This window comes from Callospermophilus lateralis, chromosome 13 (assembly GCF_048772815.1).
Source record: "Callospermophilus lateralis isolate mCalLat2 chromosome 13, mCalLat2.hap1, whole genome shotgun sequence".
Classification (NCBI taxonomy): Eukaryota; Metazoa; Chordata; class Mammalia; order Rodentia; family Sciuridae; genus Callospermophilus; species Callospermophilus lateralis.
The window spans coordinates 68054855-68075096 of NC_135317.1; positions in this window are offsets into that span (position 1 = coordinate 68054855).

Genomic DNA, 20242 nt, shown 5'->3' on the forward strand with positions numbered 1-20242 from the left:
AGGAAAAACTTCTTTATTTTAAATTCCCTAGTGTGTAAATTATGCGATTTCTGAAATACATCACCAATAGAAGGTTCTACTGTCCTCTGAGATAACTCTACCATGATCTTGTTTAGCAGAAGATATATCACTATCAGCGATGTTTACAAAGTAGCTGAATAATCAGCATATTATTTATTAATTAATATATCACTAAACTGGCTACATAGTCTTGATTCTCTTTTTTTGTAAATACACTGGTTATTCCAGTTACACTTGTCATTTAGCTTTTTGGTATTGTAACAAGCATCTTGAATCTCCTCTAGAATATTTTACTAAGTGACTATTTATTTTTAAAATGAGGCATATGAAATATCCTCAAGATGCAAACATTTTCTGTTTTTTGATATTTTACAATTTTATCACAAAGAAATTATCTTTCAGTATGTTGAAAAAGGGGATAAAATTTACTTTATCATTACTTTACTATGACTGGGAAAAACATAGGTTTGTTGTTTTTTTTTAACTTTCTTTCAATATCTTCTGGTTTGGCAAAACAGTCTAAGATAGTAAAACTCTAAATTTGTAGGTGCTGTGGTAAATCAATATACAAAGCCAGGAATTCTATGCTGCAAAATTCACAGCTGAAAAGATGTCATGTCTTGTTGAATGTGATTTTGGGATGATATTATATATTTTTAGACATCCATTTATGTACTCACATAATGTAGCATTGTGGCATATTTTTAGTTTAAGACATTCATATCTTTTACTATTAGTGGTTCTTCCCTGATCAATTGGTAATGACCATTTGTCCTCTGGGCTCCAACTATGATCCAGGTGACATTTTCCTACTTCCATATGCCCCATAAATCTCTAAGTATTGTTTATTATTTAGTAGTAAGTAGTGTTCACTAATTGACATTTAGTTTAATTTATTTAAGAGGTTAGCTTTGTTGATATATATAAAAGGTGCTATGATTTGAATATGTGATGTCCCCCCCAAAACTCACGTGTGAGACAATGCTGAATGTTCAAAGGTGGAATGATTAGGTTATGAGAGGTGTCATCTAAACAATGGCTTCATACATTGATATGGATTAACCTGGAAGGTAACTGTTGGCAGGTAGGGTGTACTGGAAAAGGTAGGTCACTGGGGGTGTGACTTTGAGGTGTATATTTTGTCTCTGGTGAGCAGAGCTCTCTCTCTGCTTCCTTGTTGCCTCATCCTATGCTGCTTTCCTCTGACATGTTTTTTGGAGTCTGCCATCTATGTGCTGAGGGTCCTGCCCTTCCAACATCTACTCTGGGGAGCTTGAGGGCATAGAGAAACCCCTCCTGAGATGGTTTCAGAGAATAGCATCTCCTTTATTGCGCAGCAAAGATAGCTTTTATAGTAGGTATGTGCCAATTTACATATAACAGTCATGATAGGCCAGAGGAGTCTGGACGTCAGGAGGTCAGAAACTGCCACATAGGCCTACTTTACACCAACAGAGGAATAACTCGTTGTTAAAGGAGCAAGGAAATGGTGCTTGCCAGTGTTCTGATAGCACTCTGTCCCCAAACATAGTGTTCTAGGTTAGGACTTCCTGGCTGCACAATGAATGAGATAGCCTATCATTCATCCATGTAGGTCCAAGGTTAGGCCCTGCAACATCTATGGACTGAGACCCCTAAAACTGTGAGCCAAATCAACTTTTCCTCCTCCAATTGTTCTTGTCAGGTTTTTTGGCCCAGAAATGAAAGAGATAACTAAAACAAAAAGCATAATTGATTTGGTTTTCATCTTTTATAATTTGACTAGGGATTGAACCAAGGGCTTTTGCATGCTGAGCAAACACTGTAACACTGAGCTACATTCGTTAAAAAGAAAAGTGTGATACCCGATTTAACATCACAATTTAAATGTGCTAATGAGGATAAATATATTTATTGAATTAAGAACATTTTTCAAAATCACAGCTTTATATGTTTTTCTTAAGACATAATTTTATTTAGAAATTGTTTTCCCTAGGGGTATTGGAAGAAAATTACAACTCAACCAATATGTTCTTAAGTTAGAACACACCATATTAGAGGCCAAAACATTTGATTTTTCTCAGTGCAACAGGAAATAGGATTTTCCAGTAAAAATAAAAAGATTATAAAGAAATATTATGGAGGTCCTATGGCTCCACAGTATTTAGATTCCCAAATCATTCAACAGTGTGAGTCAGTCTAAACTGGGCCTCATACTTTTAACCAGGACTTAACTAATGAATCCCATGATATCAGTAATTTTCTATTTTCACTTTTTTTTAGCAATTGATATCAAAAAATTAAAGTACTCTACTAATGGCTGTGACAATATTTTTCCTATGATATATAATTCTGACTAGAATTACGAATTCAAAATTGAGAATTGGAAATAAAAAAAAAAGCCTGCAACTTGAAGTGACAAAGGATTTCGCTTCGTTTTTCTTCTCAGTAAGTTCTATCCTTGGGAGCCTCTTTTTAGTAGAGTAGAATTTCTGTCAGGTATCTGTGGGCCCAGAAGCGCTGGTGGAACTCATCATCCTCAGCTGAAGGCAGGTTTATGTCAGTGTACAAAGGGAAGATTCAACATTCATCTTTGGTTGCATGAAACCAATAGCAGCCAGGCAAGATGGTGCACACCTGTAATCCCAGCATCTCAGGAGTTTGAGGCAGATGGATTGCAAGTTCAAAGCCAGCCTCAGCAATTTAGCAAGGCCCTAAGCAATTCAGTGAGTCCTTGTCCCAAAATACAAAAATTTTAAAAGTGGATCAGTGGTTCAGTCCCAGGGACCAAGCACCCCTGGGTTCAGTCCTGGAGATCAAAACAAGCAAACAAAAAACACTAACCAAAAACAATAGCATTTACTTATTATAATTAATAGTTGTAGTAATTTTTCATTTCGTTCCTCATTATCCAGTGAAATAGACCATATTCCAGAGTTTTAGCTAGTGTTAGTCAAGAAATTATTTTTGATACTTGTAAATGAATAGTCTAGATAGTACCGGAATTTATCAGTTGAGACCAGACATGAAATGAATGAAAATTCCCATAGTCTCCTGGTAGTTATACTTTATAATCAAAATATAATTCTTAAAATGATAAACAAACTCACTCTTACTTTTTCATCTTATTTCTTTTTAATCAGGCTTATTGCCTATAATGTACATGCAGTAAAATGTACTCATTTTTACTGGAAGTTCTATGAATTCAACAAAAGCATATAGTTCTTCAATCACCACCACATTTAGATGGAGTACAATTCTATTAGTTCCATGTGCTGTTTGTGGGCAACCTCTCTCATCTCCTACTTGACAACCGCTGACATATTTTCTATCTCTATATTTGTGTCCAGCCAATGGAGTTGTTACCGCTGTTGACCGGGAGTCCTTGCTTCCCCAATGTTGAAGTATAACACCAGAGAAGCACGCCGAAGCAAGGTCAGAGTGGAAAATAGAAGTTTATTAAAGGACAGCAGAAAAGACTTCTCCGGAGGAAGAAGGGGACCCAAGAGGTGGAATCGTGGAATCCATGGAAGTGCGGTTGTTTCCACCTTTTATAGTTCTTTCAGTGATGGAATGTAGGTAGGAAGGCCCGAAGGGTGGGGCACAGGTGGGCCAAAGAAGTAATCTTCATTAACATTTCTTTGGGATGGGCTCTGGGCCTTGGGGACATTAACATTCCAAGAGTTGTTCTGCTTTTCTCTGAATTCATTCTCAACATGGCCTCCATTTTGGATCTTACTCAATATTAGACCCGATTTACCTAACTACACTGACTACCTAACTTAATTCCTAAGTATTACTACATTGTGTGGATGTAACTCAGCTTATTTATCTATTCTTCATTCACTAGTTGAAAGATATTTTAGTTGCTTTCAGTTTTGGGTAATTATAATAAAACCACTGTAAACATTCATATACAGATTTTGGTGTGAATGCAAATTTTCATTTTTCTTTGACAAATATATATGTGTAGGATTTCTAGTAATAATAAGTGCATAAAATTATTTTACAGATACAATTTTATAAAGTAAACATAAATATAATAAATTACATTTATACTTCCTTAAGATAAATACTTTGAACATAAAAAATTTGAAGATTTCATTAGTGACTAGTCTCGTTTATCTGACTCATACCTATTTTTTTTTTTTAATTATTTTTAGTTGCCCAGATTGACTTTGCTCACTAATAGTATTTTTTTTCTCTTGATGAAATTTTGGGATTAAAATGGAAAATAAAGAATTTTTAATAAACTACACTGAGTTTTTCACAGTAGGTTTGTTATAATATTATATATATTCCGATGTTAGTTGGCTTTTCATGGCCATGACCAACATGTCTTACAAGAACAACTAGAGGAGAAAAATTTATTTGGGGTTCACAGTTTCAGAGGTTCATTCCATTATTTTGGACTAGAGGTGAGGCAGAAGATGACGGTGGAAGGGCATGGTGGGGAAGCTTAGAGAGAAATGGAGGATCCAGGGACAGATATAGTCCAAGGGCTCTCTCCCTGTAACTTACTTCCTCTAGTTATGCCCCACCTACCTATGGTTACCACCAAGTCATCCATTAAAATCACTAATTCATTAAATTTGTTAATCCACTGATGAAATTATAGCTCTTGTAATCTAGTGATTGCACCTTTGAACATTCTGGGTCACCTAACACATGAACTTTTTGGTTGACATTAAAGGGTCACTCTAGCATTTCCTTACCTTTTGTCAATGCATTTGTTCACTATAAATTTTAAGAGCCAATTTAGATAATGGAAATACACATTCAATAATGGGAATAATCACAAATAAAACCCTCATTTTATAAGAGCCTTCTTATGACATTTTCCTGTCAGTTATTGTCTTAGCCTACTTTTTGTTGCTATAACACATAATACCTGAGACCATGAATTTATAAAGGAAAAGAAAGTCATTTGGGCTCCCCCTGTGGATGCTGGGAGATCCACTAGTATAGCAATGGTATCTTCTCAGTTTCTAAGGGGACTGGTGCTGTCATGATATAGCAAAAAAGGTGAAGGGCAAAAACGTTGTATGCAGGAGAGAGAAAAGCATAAGGGTTTGGGTTTGTATTATAACAAATCTCCTTTGGGAGAGAGGTCTTAATTCCTCTTAATGACTTAATCACTGTTAAAGGCCCCACCTTTAATCCACCACAATGGCAATCAAATTTCAACATGAGTTTCAGAGGGGAGAAACCACTAATGATATCAATCAGCTACTCATGTGTTTTATTGGCCATTTGTCTGTTTTGTTAAAGTGTCCATTCAAATCTTTCACTTGTTTGAAAAAATTAGTTTATTTTCCAATTATTGAATTAAATAATTTTTATGTAATCTAGATATAAACCATTTGCCATATACAAAATATATTCACTGTCTAAATAGTGTCAATCAAAGTTTTTAATTTTAATGGAGTCCAATTATGCTTGTTTTCCTTTATGGTTTGTGTTTCCTGTGATCTAAGAAATATTTACACACTTGAAATATTTGAAGATTTTTCTCCTTTCTTCTACAAATGTTTAAATTATAATTTATACAACTGTGATTCATTTTGGTGTAATTTCTGTGTGCAATGTAGGGTAAGGATCCAGGTATATTCCCCTCAAAAGGGATATCATCTTGTTTCAGTACTATTTATTGGCTATTTTTACTATTTATTGGGTAGTGACAGCTATGGTCATACTTTTACTAGGGTGGTCTCCAGATATCAATTTAGCAAGATGACCTCACCATTTCTACTCAATACAGGACTCCATCAAAGGGAGCATTTTGCTCTGTATCTGTGTTGGGCTGGCAGAAATAGTCAGGTCTTTTTATGAAATTGTCTGTTAAAATATTTTACCCAGTTTGAGCTGGGGATGGTGCATGCCTATAATCCCAGAACTCAGGAGGCTGATGCAGGAGGATCACAATTTCAAATCCAGCTTTAGCAATTTAACAAAAAACATACAAACAAACAAAATTGCCCATTTTGAAAATTGGTTTGTTTTCTAATGTTGAATTATGTAATTTGTTGTATGAATGGATTTGATTCATGGTTTGATAGCCTTCACTGTCCTGCTTAATCTTATTTTCTTCTATTTGCTTCTCGTATGTATTTCTCAGTACATTCTTTGAACTCTTAATTGTTTCATAACATCTGCTTCTTAGAGAATCCAGTCTGCGAAAACTACCCACTCTTCATTTAATTACTTAGGCACCTTTGTTGAAAAGCTATTGACCATAACTATGGATCAATTTCTGTAATGATCAATGCATTTCAATACAAAACAATGATTCATGTAGCCTTCTAGCAGTGTTAAAATATTAAGTTAATTTTTCTCTTTCAAATTTTTGAGTTTCTTTTGTCTATTCCTGGTCCTTTGAAATTCCACATAAATTTTAAAGATGGTACTTCAAATGATTTTTACTTCTGCTTTTTCTATTGGGTTGTTTGAGTTTCTTATACATTTCCATACATTAGATTTACATCTTATTTACTGAATGTTTTTGTCATTGGAATTCTTATTCTGTTTATTTTTCATCTTTCATAACTCTCTGCATCCTACTCATGTTTTTTAAACACTTAGGCCTATTTATAATAGCTATTTTAATACCTTTACCTGCTATTTTCGTCATCTCTATTATTTCTGGATCTGTGTCTCTAAACTGAATTTCTACATGCTATTTGGTCATATTTTTCCTATATCTCAGCATGTCTATTAATTTTTTTATTGGATACTGAATATCTTGAATGTTCATTGTTGAGAGCTGGAATTTGTTGTCCTCCTTTTAAATACATTGGACTTTCCTACTCAGGTAGTATAGTTAATTTTGGATCAACTTGATGCTTTCCACCTCTTAGCAGATTTAAAGCATCTTTGTTCTAGGGCTAGTTTAGTCCCACCACTCTTTTGATGTCTTGGGTGAAGGCCCCAGGATTCATTGAGAATCTCTGCTCAGGCAATCTGCAATTCATACTTCCCCCAGTCCTGCATGGGCTCTGGGAGTAGCCCAGCTAGCAGGTCTCTAATCATTCTTTGCCCATTCTTCTTGAACTTTACCTTACCCATTCTTGATTCAGTCACTAGCAACAGACTTCATGGTAATGTTCTGAAGATTTGGGCAACATTTTGTCTGAATAATGCCCTCCTCTCTGGTATCCTGCTCTGAAAATCCAGTCACTTAAATGTCTTCAACTCATGAAGGCAATTATTTTCCATGTAGGACCCTCCTGTTTGGACTATATCCAGAAACTGCTTTCATGCAGAACAGTAGGGTGATCACAGGCCTCGCCTTACTTACTCCTTGCCTCAGGAAACTTAGTTCCATACAATTCATTGAGTAAAATTGTTTTGGTTTATATCTTTACCTTCTGTGGTGGACTTACTTCCAGGATTTGGGGGAAAAGAATGCTTATACACTGTTGGTGGGAATATAAATTAATACAGCCATTATGGAAAACAGTATGGGGGTTCCTCAAGAAAGACAAATAGAAGTATCATGGGATCCAGCTATGCCACTCATGGTGTAAAACTGAAGTCAATGGAGCCAGAATACAAAAGAGATCCCTGCATGCACATTTACTGAGGCACTCTTTACAATCTAGGCAATCTAGATTGGGCACCTGTCAACAGAAGAATAGATAAAGAAAATATGGTATATGTACACATCCAAATATCATTCAGCCATAAGAAAGAACAAAATCATCAAATCACATGCAGGAAAAGAGTTGGAGCAAAGCAGCTCACTTATGTAGAGAAGCAAGCTCTGGAGCTCAAGACAATGTGTTCACTCCTTGAATAAAATTATAGTTGCTCTCTGATCTATGGACACTTGGTGTATTGTGGGATAGGTAGCATCCTTTCATTCTACATGAAATAACACATATCCATCAGGATTGCCAGCTCCCTGTGGTCACTAAGGAAAACTTCCTCAAAACAACATGTGGGATGGTATCAACTGCAGGGTGACACACTAAGATGATGTAGAAAGTGCCACTTGGGTTGTAGAGATGATGACATGAAAGGAGTAAGATAAGGCTGGTAAAAACACCCACTCAGAAAATAGTTATTATGACAAAGTTTTCTGTTTTGTACTCTCCATTTTCCTTTTCTCCATCTAGAAATCAAGAAATATTAGTTACTTAATTAGTTATTGACTGAGGGTGCCTGTATATGAGCAGAACATGTGCAGAAATATGATATTTTAATAAAGAAGGAATAATGATATATATAATTTTTTCAAACAATAGAATAGTAGTCATTAAAATAAATGAGGTTCATTTATACCTGTATGTTTGAGTAAATATAAGTAATACCAATAATAATAGGTTAGCACAAACAGAGAAAGAGGTGGGGGGATATATTACATTCTATTAGCAGTGGCCTTCTCTATAAGGCAGATTGTTGAGGGGAGGATTTGCCTTTTCAAATTATTTCTGTAATGCTTGAATTCTTTATAATTTGGGTAATCAGAAAAATACTAAAATCAGAAAAGTACTAAAACTCAAGGAGACTGGCAATTTTACATAAGTGAAGTCTTATCTGGTAGATCCATAAATCAAGAAATATAAAAGCTATCAAGTGAAGAATTTAAGTGTTTGCCGGGTGCTCAATTAATAAAGGTGACTGACCTCTATTTTTAAGAATGGGAAGGTGAAATACGAGAGTTATTTCTTCTGTTTCACAGATATTGATGCTCTCAGTCCCATGGGGTTAAGAGAAGTTTTTCCTAGCGAAAGGAAAATGAAATATCTAAAGTGATTGCTAAGAGAGAGAGGAAAGATGTGACAAGAAGCAAGGATGTGTTCTAAGATACAGTACATGATTGGACAAAAGTATCCAAAGGCCAATTTTGAGAAGGTGACTAATAATGTAGCAGCAGTAGCTACTACCCCACAAGGTGTGAAGCTCTTTGTGTGATTTATCCCATTTCATCTTTACACTGCTTGTTGAGGATACAACTTCTCAGAGCCTCAATGTCTTTTATAAAATGAGTATCACAGCAGAGCTTGCTATGAGGGTGAACTGACACATGGGTGTTAGTTAGCACAGAACATAATGTTTGGGACATAGTAGGGACTCATTGCAAGACATCCAGAGTTATTATCATCATCCCCATTTTACAGATCTGGAAATTCATCTGAAGCTTGTCCACCATCTGAATTTGTCTGTTTGCACAGTATTTATGTAGAACAGTGATATTAACAGGAGTATTAACTCCCTGAATGTTACACCTTTTTGGACAATTGTTTTTTCGAGTGGAGATGTATCAAGATGCTTAGTTAAGACCTAGATAAATGTTCTGATGATACATTCACTATTAGGATTATCAACAAAGGCAGCAAATTTTCTAAAGTAGACACTATGTTGCACATAGGATTTTCATTTGAAGTGTGTTGTTCATAGATGTTCCAAAGCAAAAGGTGATCACCTTGTTTTCAGAGTCTGGGAGGAGAGGGCAGCATGTTGTCAACACAGTGAATCTGGCACTGGTGACAGATGGCTCATCCCAGGGCTCTGACCTGCTTCCTCCTGTCTGCTGCTTTCTTGGCCTAGTAACTTTGCCAATGAAATGGGAATTGGTCCAATGAAGAGCTTATTATGGGTTGGGGCAGAGCAAAGTGTGCCCTTTGCTACCACTAATTTGTAAGGATATGTTAAGACAAGTCACCTTCACCAGAGGAAAGTTATTCTGGGTGACTGAAGAAGAAGTCAAAGAGGCAGAAGTAATAGAAAAGGGGCATGCTTTTGGTCAGAGGTCCTTTATTCTGGAAGTTGGCTACCTGACCAGGAAGCATTCTTTTAAACAGGAAGTCCATCGCCAGGTGTGTCTTGGAGGGAAGTATGGAGCCAAGCAGGGTAGGATGGTGCTGACTCTGGGTTAATATGTCTTGAACCAAAATGATATCCTGGGTGCTAGAGAGAAACTCTTGGCTCAGTAATAGTTATTCATACTTAAAAGATGGTGTCTGCTGCAGGAGAGAGTGAGAGATGAGCATGGAGCAAAAAGATAGCAACCATGGGGCTCACAAGGCAGATATTTTAGAATCAGGTCCATATGCCTGGCACAGAAAAAGAATCATGGTGGGAAGACAAGCTTCCCTTGAATCATAGAGGAGATTAGTTTGAACTGCTCATTTCTCCTGTCTGGCACCACCATCTGCTTTGGGTAAAGCACACTGTGGAACACAGTGGTTGGGATATCACTACATGTGTCCCTCTCAATCCACTGCAACCAAGAGGAAATTTGAGACAGAAAGCATAATCTCAAATGCCAGTCACTAGATAAAGGAAACATTTATTCTACCAAATCTCTGGACAGAGGGAAATCTTGAACTTATTAAAATGACAGGAATTTGAGCACCCATTCACTTAACCACATACAACAGTCTTGTTCTCTCATCTCTGCTGTTTGGTGCTGAAGGGCAGACTTCCGAGCCAGCAGGGCTACACTGCAAATGATTCTGCCTACCTAAACAGAGATCAAAATTTACCTGGCTTTGGGAAATAAAAGAAAGTGGGGGTGAGAAAAGAAAAGCAGACAGGAAAATCAGAGCAGTGCATCAGTAGGGTGGTGTGTTTGCAGGTGAGACCAGGAATTTTCTAGAGTATAAGGCTATATAAATGCTCTATAACCATTTAAATATTTGATGATCTCAACACATAATAGTGGCTACCAGCGGTGAAACGATGATCCAATAATAGATTTGCAATGTGTACTTATTTTTACTTTTCTATGTTATAGTCCTACAGCAAATATGTTAGCTTCTAAATAAAGACACTTAAAATATCTTGTACAAAGTGAAAACTGTGAAGAAACAGAAAAAAAACAAAACTGTGAGCAATTGTCTATATTTTCCAGACTTTAGAAGAAAAACCCAGAAGATCTTCTCTCCTCCCCGTGTGGCTTGCCTCTCTACCTCTGAACACACACATTGTTCCTAATCAGCTTTCGAGAATACATTGTGCACCTAAGAGTGGAAAAGAATAATTCAGTGATCTCACTGAATTTAAATGAGGGATTTTGTTTGCTCTCTTAATATAATTTTACAATAGTTTACCAGGCAGCATCTTTGAGTAACATCAAAATGTGATTATCTTCCAGGACTAGGTGAAAAACTAGAAAAACAGGCTTGCTGGGAGGTTGGACCAAACCACAGCAGGAAGACAAAGCCACAGAATCTCGGCTTATGTGGGGCTCCAGTAGTTGAAGATCAATATGCTTATGGATGCTGCATATATATTAGTCTTGACTTTGTTTTAAAAGAGTAAATTCAGAAATAAAGTACTACACTCTGACTTTATTATTTGTATATTATAAATGCCTTTTCATTTTATGGTGCCTTAAAGCAACAAAAGATGTTGATAAAAACATGTTTCCCCCCCGCCTTCCATTTAAGAACTCTCATCTGTGGAAAATTAAGCTGGCTATTTCTTTCTGAGCCTCTTTTTGGATATTATTGATGCATATTTCTTATTTGAAATGAAAAGAGGAAAATGTTTTCTAGAACATCCAAAGCACTAGGGTTTTATGGCTGATTTGATTGAACTTCTTTTAGGAAAACAACATTGCAATTGCTGGAAATTAACAAATAGATGAATCCATTAAAAATATCCATTAAGTGGAGGGAAATTGTTTCTCTATTACAAAGAAGCAACGATAGCAAAAATTACTGTGCTTTTAGTCAGGCACACCAGCGGTAGAGAGAAGACAACACATTTCTCTTCTATTCAAGCTCCCTTCCCAGAAAGAGCTTGAATCTTTCCATCCTTATTAAGACTACAAAGAAAATTTCTCTCTATAAGATTCTGAGAGAATCAGTGTGGAAGAACTAAACTTGAAGAATTTCTTAAGAGATTGCAGATGCATCAATGTCAGTCAATGGAAAACTCATTTGACCCTTTAGAAATATGTTCTTTTTCCCTTTTGACTCTTGGGCTCCTGTGGGCGGTTTGCAGCAAAAGACAAACTAGTGGGCGTCTAAGAGAACAAGGAATGGTACAAATCCATGCATTAAGGCATTGCTTTGATCTAGCTTTACAAATGATTTACCATTTCCATTAGATTGTCCCTATGGGAAACTGGAAAAATGTTTCCACTGGCGTCTGGCCTAGTGCTTGTTCCCTTCAAGGATGACCATCTCAGGAACACACCTGCACTCGAGCAAAGATTTTGTTCCCCGGAACAAAGGGAAGGCGGAAAGACATTTTGAAACATTCCAAACTGCTTGGAACATGCCACGTATTAGCAGACTCTGTTGTATGTTAGATCATTCTAATCACAATGTCTGCTATTGCCTTCAGTGAACAGGAACCTTTGTAACTTCAGCAAAGGGGAAGTAATGAAATCAACAGCTTTTACTAGACCTCAAGAATATATAATTGTCATCAGCAAGACAAAATTTTTACATCAAAAACAAAGTGGATGTTTTGGGTAAATAAATACAGGAAACTGTTTTTACATTCATCTGAAAAACAGGATTAAAACAGAGATGTGTAAAACATTTAAAAAAATTTTTTTTTAGCTTTATGTACAAAAGGTCATGCAGAGCACATCAAGCTAGTAACAAATTTTTTTGAACAATGAAAATTTCTTTCTTTCCTTTTTTTTTTAAAGGAAGAGACCTGATTATCTCTCTCTTTTTTTTAAAAAAAAAGAGAGAGAGAGAGAGAGAGAGAGAGAGAATTTTTTAAAGATTTATTTTTAGTTTTCGGCAGACACAACATCTTTGTTTTGTATGTGGTGCTGAGGATCAAACCCGGGTTGCACGCATGCCAGGCAAGCGCGCTACTGCTTGAGCCACATCCCCAGCCCCGAACAATGAAAATTTCTAGTGGAAGGAATTATCAAGAACTGGGAAGAGTCTGAGATTTTACTCTATTTTCAAGTTAACACATTAGTCTGACAGTTTCATGGATGCTGGAAGAAGACATGAAACTCCTGGGTCAGAGAAGAAGGTCAGTTTATTATTCACAGCAATGGCAGTAGCCAGTTTTTGCACAGTGTGCTGATTCCCTCAGCCACTATTCTTAGAGTGATGCAAAGAAAGCCAAACAACACCTATATTTATAGAAGAGGAATTTTGATGTTTGAGTTCCAAAATCTTTTGAAATGGCAATAATTATGTTGTGCTTTTGCTCTTGAGTGAGATATTACCTTTATTACACTAAACAGTGAAGTCTGACCTTTAATCCAGAGCATTATTTCTATTTTATGAGGCTATTAGCAAAACTGCTTTTAGCCTTTCAGTGAAATATTGTGTTTATCTCCCTAGATTTTTATGTGAACATACTTGAAATCACAGTCTGAAAAAAAATGGTAGCCAGTGACTCACTTGCAAGATGTATAGAAATATGAGAAACCCATGAAGAATTATCTCCTAATTGAAGTATTTGTTTGAGAGATGGGACATTTGAACCTAGTCTTAGTCATTAGCATTTGACTTCTGATGATCAAGTATTCATTCAGTGAGTCACTGAGTCAAGCCCTCATTGAATCAATGAATCAGTCAATTCAACATTTATAGAGTGCTTGCTATTTGTGTTGTCCTATTTAAGTAACTAGAGAAATTAAAAAAAGATGAATAAAGTGGAATGTATATCCTTTAGGAATTTATATCCTAGTGAAAGAAACAGTAATTAAAATGATGATGATAATAATAAAGTTCAGCAGAAATAATGCTGTATTTTTACCACAGTTTTCTCTTTCTGTTTATAACAGTTTCAGACTTTTCATACTTGCGTTAAGTTGGGGCCATATGACTTTGTTCTGTTCCATTGGGTGTGGTCATAAGTGATATAAGTTAGTAACAGAAAAGGTGCTTTAAAATGCACTATGGGACAATGACTCTATCCTCTCCTTCCATGGGACACAGCCAGAGCCACATGAGATTTGCATGAACAATTAATAAATCTTTATTGTCTCTTCTTTGTAAATATGAAAGAGAATCACAATAAAATGTACTAAATGAGATGATGGAAATATTTTTTCATTGTTATGAATAACTTCAGGGCAAGAATTCTGACTTGATTTACAGCTCTTAGCACAGGACCTGGAGGAAGGAATGTATTTGTCTTTCAAATCAAGAAGAAGATTGCTATAATAATTAGGAGTATAGAGTAAGGAGGAAGGTTTATTATGTCGTTTTAGTTGCTTTTTTTTTTTTTTTTAAAGAAACATTTAAGTAGATTCACAGGTGAAAGAAATACATCATAGGGAGGGAGGAGGTAATGTTATAGAAAGAAAGGTCTTGAAGGAAGAGTAGAGGGATGAGGACTAAAAGAGCTAGTAAGCAGGTAGAAGACATTATCCTCTTCTTTCCTGGTCATTTGGGAACCAGAAGGAGCAAACATCTGAATGATATCCTTGGGGAGAATTTGTTTTTATTATAAGAGAGGTAGAGAAAGTACTCAGAGGAGAGGTCAAGATGGAGATTCTAAGCAGTGACAGAAGAAAATAACCGTGTTATCATTATGATGTACTAAACTCTTTTATGGAGCATTCACAAATATCTCACTTAATCTATTTCGCATTCTGTATGGTAGCTACCAATATTCCTACTATTTATAGACGAATTAACTGTGATTCATAAAGTTGAAGTAATTTACCAACAGCTAGTGTCAGAGCCAGTGTTCAGATCTGACCTGTTTGACTTCTGCTGCTTTTGCACTAGAATAATGTGTTAGGGGAGACAGAGGGAATGACTATGTCAGCACTGGGGGAGGAGTTAACACAAGTTACCTATCAGTGGTCTTCAGGTTGCACTGCTTGTGTGGAAGGGTGGGGGAGAAATCTGCCAGCGGATGTACATTCTGTACCTCCACATAAGCCCCAATAGAGTTTTAACAAAGTTTGAAACACAGGTCAATCGGTCAATTACCTAGGTCTTATATAGAAGTCAGCTTTGTGTGATAGTTTAAGCATCACTCAGTTATAACTGCAACAATGTGAAAGCCAGTACAAAGAGGCTTAAAAATTGATGCCAAACCTTCAATATTCAGTGGTTAATTTGTCTCATTATCCCCTTTTTTTTAGAACTATCCTGATTCCTTTGAAGATGTAGGCATACATTCATGACCACAAGACAGATTTACCAAGTCATGGTTGAGGCTGAATTAAAATTTTGGAGAATATTTACATCTACAATTATTACAACAACCCTTCAACATCATTTAAAAATTTTAATTTGTTCAAATAAGTTATACTTGCCATTCCTAAGAAGTACATGTGTTCACAATAAAATTCCAGAAGTAATACTTAGTTAGCTTTCAGAATGGAATGAAATGAATATTGGTAGTGACATTAGCACCTATGCTGAGAGGCTGGAAGGATGAGGTAGAAGAGGTCTGGCACAGATTTCCTGGAAGGTGCCTGGCGCAACACAGTGAGCTCTACTCTGAAGTGGAAAGGGATACTGAATTATGAGGAGAGGAAATGAATGACATGGGTGTGGCTATTGTCCTGCTTGCCCTACCTTTGGAACAGTATATTGTTTTATCTCGAGGACTGCTCCCTTTTTTTGTTGATGCTGGTGAAATTCAGGTTAAAGTGGTCCATTTCTAGTCTAGCCTCATCATATTGCCACAGCTGCTCAATGAAGGGATCATTTTCTGCTCTGAGGAATACTTTTCCTAGAAGAGTTCTCTAGGATAGCAACACATGTGAAATGGCTGAGAAATGGTATCTACAGGCTGAGTGCAATTCCTTGACTGAAAGAGGCCAGGGTCCTCTTAGAACACTAATCAATCCCTCAGAGGGCCTTATCTGGTAATTTGGAGATTGTGCAGCTTCCTTTTAAAGAGGAAGAGAGTCTGAGAGCTTTCCTTGTTTCAACATCTGCTTTCCTGTGTGGTCCAAGCATCATAATTCTTAATTTTTCCAACTTGTTTCTTAGGATTTGAGTTCTGATTCTGGCCTGGCTAACTTCCTGTTGACGGTTTGGAATAGTACTCTGGTGAAGTGCCACGTGCACCAATCTTGCCAAGGGTTCTAATTCTGGGCTTTGCGTGGCCCTCCCAGGATGTTCTGCATTCTACTTCTGGTATTCATTAAAAATTTCTGACAATTTAACACCACAAATATGTATCAAGAATATGCTAGGTCTCTCTACAAGGTATTTAATCAGTCCTTTAAAAATTTTTACCAATAGCTTGTATTTAAAAATGAAGTAAACATTTTTTTTTAAGAACCACAATCCATTAAATATAGTCTAGTACACTTACTAGTGTTCCTTTTAAAGTTCTTAAACCTTATAATAATGAGAAGTATTCTTTTATTAATTCTTTAGTACAAGGTAACAATGCAAATTCTGAAGTGTCCAGCACCATGCATGGCCACTGACCCCCACATTCCTATATTGCATCCAATATAACCTCATTTCAGTTCCTCAATCAGACTGTGTTTTCCTACTTCCTTGGTTTTATTTTTTCCATCTTTGAAGTCTTTTTTTTTTTTTTTGGAAAGACTTCTCTGACCATCTCCCTCTCTTACAGATCTGATTTGGATCCTTCTCATTTGTCTGTCTCCACATTCCCTCCATCAAAGACTATCATTGTGTATTGTGATAATTTATGTTATGCCTTTTTCATGATGCATACTCTCCATGATAGCTGCTATAGTTCATATCTTGAGTGTCACCTGAAGGTCCATGTGTTAAAGACTTGGTCATCCAGATGGTGCTAACATTGGCGGCATGCCCATGAAGGGACTGTGGGACCCCATAAACTCTTTAATTTTTTGCTCCCCAGCCATGAGGTGGGTGATTTTGCTTCATCTCATGATCCCACAATGACATGTTATCTTGCCATAGGCACAAAGCAACAGGACCAATTAATCAAAATCCGGAAATTTCAAAATATATAAGCCCAAACAACCTCTCTTTATAAGTTAATTATCTTAAATATTTTGTTGCAGTGACAGAAAACTAACACAACAAAAATAACCATTTCAGTTTTATTCTTTATATTATCCCTCCTGTTACAGCTAATGACAGTCATTGACAGTGGTCATCAAGTACTGGAGGATTAAGTGAAGGTCTAAGAAGATGTGCATTTGAGGCTACAATTCAGTATCTGTTGATTCTATAATAATGGTTTCAATAGTGTTGAAGATAATATCTTGCTTAGAGGGTTATTGCTAGGATCATATAAGATAGTGTAGGTAAAGTGATTTGTAAGATAATTATGTGATATATAATTAGTTTCTTAGCCTTGTTTATATTCCAACTGCCATGTTAATTTCTGCTGCATTACAAGTTGCTTTTATGACTGGCTTGAGTTTCTTTAATGTGTAAATATTTTTCTCTTTACTATGTGTTCAACTCCAGGACTGTGAACATCCAAGTATATTATTTAGCAATCCCAAAGAAAGAATTTGAAAGACTCAATGGACACATTTTTGACATTTTGTTACTCATGCATTCCTTAGTGGCAGTACTGCAGAATACAATGGAGGGCCACACTGCACCTATAAGCAGGGGAAATCTTATGAAATAGTTTGCATGCCTGCCATGCGGATGGATTTTTTCAGATGTTTTATGAGTACATTATTTACAACCAAGGTCACTCTGCTTTGATTTTTATCTCAAGTTTGGAGATAAAAGAAGTAACCAGTTTCCCCTCTCCATGTTCTTTGTCATCATATTCTTTAGAGTCCTTATTGTCTCACTGCAAGTTTTCCTAGGCACTGATGAGTGTTTACCCTAACAACATGGAAATTATATTTCACAGAAGATTTCATTTATTTTTTCCTTTGCAATAGCCCCCTACTTCTTGTCACCCCAAGAAAGTTATAGAAACTTAAGGCAAACGTTTAGTGACCTATCAATTAGTTTGGTTTAATCAGTGCTAGATCAGGCAACTATTCAATCAAACTATAATTTTATTCTAGGAATTTATCATTTTATGTTTAACACAGTTAATACCATAAGTTTTAAGTTATTTTTAGATAAAAATATATAAGCCAAAACAAACCTCTCTTTAATAAAACCTCTTATTTCAGATCCACTGATATTTCATCTCTGTTATCTGATCTAAAAAAAAAAGGCAGCTATATGGATCACTTGATTTCAGCACTAATAGGGTTTTAATGTATAGTAATACCATGCATTCTTTTAAAAGTGAATATTAGGGCTGGGATTGTGACTCAGCAGTAGAGCACTTGCCTAGCACAGGTGGGACCCGGGTTCAATTCTCAGCACCACATAAAAAAATAAAGGCATTGTGTTGTGTTCATCTAAACCTAAAAAATAAATATTAAAAAAGTAAATATTAAATTCTTTTTTTTATAATTGTGAATATTTATTTTTACATTTATTATGTTATAATTACAATTTTATAAATGGTATATAAAGTGCTGTAATTTACATATTTGTTAATATCTCATATTGAAATATCCTTTTTTTAAATTAATTTTTATTGTTGGTTGTTCAAAACATTACATAGTTCTTGATATATCATATTTCACACTTTGATTTTAAATTCTTAATAAATATTTATTATTGTTCAATATTTTTTGGAAGAGAGAGCTTATTGAAGATTTTGGCTAATGAAAATAGGGATCAGACAAAAATTCCAATCATAAAAGAACTGTGAAAGTTAGATGAAATTAGAAAAGGGAAAACAAAATCATAAATGAAGCCCCAGCTGTTTAAATATATTATAGAATAAATAAACAGAACGAAGTTGTGGGGTCAGTATTTTGGAGAGAAGGAAAACACACTAAAGCAAGCATTACAGGTGTATTGCATCCTCCCATCACATTGTCTGCCAGTTCACACTGATTGAAGTAGGAGCTGAGCAGAGAATGTTGTAAACATAAAACAGGGGGTCAGGTAGAAACCAATGGTAAAGTTAGAATTTAAACTTCAGTGTAGCACTTGCAATATTCAATGCAAATTGATACATGAATCAATTAACTGACAAAGCTCTTCAATCTGCATTAAAAGACAAAGCCAGACTCTTAACTGTTCATTAAAGATACAACTTAAAATAAGTACAAATAAATGTTAGGTCAGAAAATAGTGGAAAATATATTAAACAAACATTAACAAAAATGAAATTGGGTTTAGTCAAATTAAACATCAGATGAAGCAGATATTGAAGGAAAATGAGTATTATTCATGACAGAAAAATATTCAATAACAGATAAAATGAACAAATTCCTTGAGAAAAAAATGGCATACAAAAATTGACTAAGAAAGAAATTTAAAGCCTAAATAATATAAAATCTATTAAAAAATTGAATTCATAATTTAAAACCTCTTGCAAAAAAAAAAAAAAAAGAATTTTTCAGCCCAGAAAGCTTTGTTGGTATTACTCCATGTATTTAAGATTGAAATAACACTAAATATTGTGCACTAATACTAGATATTGTGTAAATATCTCCAGAGGAAAAAAAGAAAAAGAAGAAATAACTCTCCAGATTGTTTGACAAAGCCAGCACAACTTTGATACAAATATCTGACAGGAAAATCCTAAGAAAATGGAATTTCAAGCCAATTTCAGGCTGAAAAAAAAATGAATCAAATATTATCAAATAATGTCTGTTTTTATAGTTTAAAGATGGTACATCTTCATTTGGGTGATTTATTCTACAAATGCAAAGTCAGCTTAACACAAATCAATGCTATTTGCAATGTTGAGAATAAATAGATCGTATGGTCATTAAAAAAATTTTGGTAACATTTGTTACTTGTTAATTACAGTATATAATTTTACAATCCTGTAAAAGTAAGAAAATATTCTCCTTAGTCTTATGAAGGATGTTGAAAAAATACCTATAACAACTTCATATTTAATGAGAAAATATAGAAAGACTTTTGAGTGAGATTGAAGACCTAATATTCCTATTCAGCATTGTAAGAGAAATCTTAACCCACTGAATCTGGTTAAGGAAAGGAAATCAAAGATAAAATTAAAAGAAAATGAAAATATTGTAATTTCCTGTGGCCATGATTATATATGCAGACAAGCCAAAAGAATCTACAGACAAAACTATATTAGAATTAATAAGTGAATTTAGAAACTTCAGTGACATAAAATTAGTATTCAAAAGTCAAGGCTAATTTTATATTAGTAGCCCATTATTTAGGATGAAGTTTAAACTAGTTTAGTTTTGAAAAGTAATTTTTAAAATGAAAATATTGATTAACAAAGATTTAGGAATAAGTCTAATTAAAATACATTAGAACAACAAAGTTCTAAAATCTTTAGTGAAACAGGATATCTGGTTCATGGAATAGTATAT